This window comes from Brassica oleracea, chromosome C7 (assembly GCF_000695525.1).
Source record: "Brassica oleracea var. oleracea cultivar TO1000 chromosome C7, BOL, whole genome shotgun sequence".
Classification (NCBI taxonomy): domain Eukaryota; kingdom Viridiplantae; phylum Streptophyta; class Magnoliopsida; order Brassicales; family Brassicaceae; genus Brassica; species Brassica oleracea.
In genome coordinates this window covers 4065095-4067909 of record NC_027754.1, presented here as the reverse complement: position 1 = coordinate 4067909, position 2815 = coordinate 4065095, and the positions used below count along the sequence as shown (strand labels likewise).

The 2815-nt window shown below is 39.6% G+C and overlaps 1 pseudogene; it reads left to right on the top strand.

Annotated features, from left to right (window-relative positions):
• Positions 1-586: 586 nt before the first annotated feature.
• The window catches only part of LOC106302397, a 7079-nt pseudogene continuing 4850 nt past the window's right edge, over positions 587-2815 (top strand).

Here is a 2815-nt window from a genome sequence, read left to right as displayed (position 1 = left end):
ATTATGTATAAGAGGCAAGTTGTATAGGTGATGTAGGGTTTTTAGTTAGACATTGAATTATAATTTGCTAGAGGGTTATACAATGCAATTTCTCTAAAAAAAGCAGTTCAATTTCATTTTCGCTTTGGTCCACTTTTTCTATAAAAATAAATAAAAAAAAAGTACTTTTTAAGTTTCCATGTTACCTAAAGACACGAAACCAATGCACTAAAACAATGCAAAAAAATAAGAAAATGAAAATGAAAAGTCATGGGAAAGATGTGTGTGGCTCCCACTACCGTCAACTCAGCCCACGTGGAAACAGCCATAAGCACGGCTTTTAGAAGAAAATAAAAGAAACTAATTAAAAAAAACTTTTAATTTTCTTTCTCTCTCTAAAAAGTCAAAAAAAGACAGGGCCTAATCACATCTGACACGTTCTCTCTCTGCATTTGTTCCAAGTAAGTCCATTTCTCTTTCATGTGCCCACTCTGTCTTCTTCTTCTCCACCACCACCTCCCCCGATTCCTAAATTCTCCAAAACTAGGGTTAGGGCTCCGATCTTCTTATTTTTGGATCCTCGGCTCTTGATTGTTGTGCGGCGATGATGCCGGAAATCGAACTCATGAGAGTCGTCGCTGACGATGATTCTTACTCTTCTCCGCCTATTGAAGCTCCTGGTTTTGATTCGGTAAATGTGAAGGTGAAGCTAGAGGAAGATTCGGATTGCGTGAAGAAGACTCTTCCTAGCTGCGGTCGTCCGCCGAGAACACAGGGGAAAGCTTCTCCGATTTCTCCGAGGAAGAGGAGAGAAGACGAAGATGTTTGTTTCGTTTGCTTCGATGTAGGTAGTCTCGTCCTCTGCGATCGCATGTGAGTTAGTAGTAGATTGGAGAGTTCCAAAAATAGAAACTTTTGTAGTTTCTGATTGAATTGATGACTTTCTTAGTATGTCAGAGGGTGTCCAAAGGTGTACCACCCAGCTTGTGTTAAGCGTACTGAAACTTTCTTCAAATCAAGATCAAAATGGAATTGTGGTACGTTAGTTTGTGCTTAGTGCATTTTTTTTTGAATGAATGTTAAATTTATTATTCATCAAAAAAGCTTTTGTACATCAAGTGTGTCTTTGTTAGAAACAAAAGATTATACTCCTACTCCTTAACCACTTCTATAGCTTCAAAACTTCCTAACCGAATATTTACAATCTAGTTCCGAACCAGTATTGCAAGATAGCTTCTAACCCCTTTACACCTTTAGACTGCACTAAGCTGAGCTTGTTCCTAATGGCTTTATCTGTGAGTTTGATCAAGACTTGGTGTGGCAAACCCTGTTCACCATGTCGACGCTTATTGCGCTCTCTCCAGACCGCATACATGGTGGATTGAAACACATATCTCAGGCAAAAAAGTTTTTGCTTTGCCATCGTCGAATCAGAGATCAACACAAAAATTGCAGCCAAATCTGTGGTGTAAGAGCTTTGTGTTAGAATGAGAGAATTATTGAGAGTTTATTTATGGAGAATGAAGAACATGAAGAACATAGAGAGAGAGAAAGTAGATCTCAAGATGTAAGAGAGAGAAGGAGAGAATAGTTTCCTTAATTTAATTGTGGATCTGGGTACAAGTATTTAAAGACAAGTGACCTCAGTACACAATATAATAAAATATCTTCTCTCTTCTTCTTCTCTTCAATAAAATCGAGCTTATAAAACCCTTATAAAGCCTTATAAAACCTTATAAAGCCTTATAAAAGCTTTATAAAACCTTATAAGTCTGGCAGCTTAATTCTCAAGTCTGGCAGCTTAATTCTCAAGTCTGGCAGCTTACTTCTGCTTCATGTCAACACTCCCCCTCAAGCTTGACCATATGGAACAAGTCAAGCTTGGAAGCCATATAGTATTCCCTCATTAAAACCTCAACTAGGTAAAACCCTTTGGGAGAAAACCCAAGTCAAGGAAAAAGAGTAGAACACTTCATGAAGGAGATATCAGTGACATGAGAGGTCTATGAGTCCCAATTTTGGATGGATAAACTCACAGACTTTAGTGTTTGCTGCCTTGGTGAAGATATCAGCTAACTGATCTTCACTTTTGGTATAGCAGGGTAAAATGATCTTCTGCTCCACAGCTTGTCTCCCCTTGTGACAATCAACTTCAATGTGTTTAGTCCTTTCATGGAATACTGAGTTTGATGTTATGTGGATAGCTGTCTGGTTATCACATCACAGTGTTGTGATTGGTGTTGTTGTCTCTATGCCCAAATCCTTTAGTAAGTTTCTGATCCAAATGAGCTCACTAGTAAGCTTCCTCATTGCTCTATACTCTGCTTCAGCACTTGAACAAGACACCACCTTCTGCTTCTTGCTCTTCCATGTGAACAGGTTTCCTCCAATGAAGGTGCAATAGCCTGTAGTTGATCTCCTATCAACTCTGTCTCCAGCCCAATCAGCATCACAATACCCAACAACTTCAGTACTCTTGTTACAGGTCATCCATACTCCTTGGCCAGGCGCCTCTCTTAGGTACCTTAAGATCCTCTCCACCGTATTCCAATGATGCACCTTAGGAGCTCCCATGTGTTGACTCACTTGATTCACAGAAAAACACACATCGGGTCTGGTGATGGTTAGATAGATGAGCTTACCCACCATTCTTCTATACTTCTTGATATCTCCAAATGGTGTAGACAGACCCATACTCCCCCTCTCTCAGCACCTTGTATCCTTCTTCTAATGGAGTCTTGGCCTTTTTACTCCCAAGGTTTCCTGCCTCCTTTAAAATATCATGTGTATACTTCCTTTGAGATAAGAATAACCCCTCTTTAGAGCGGAAGATCTC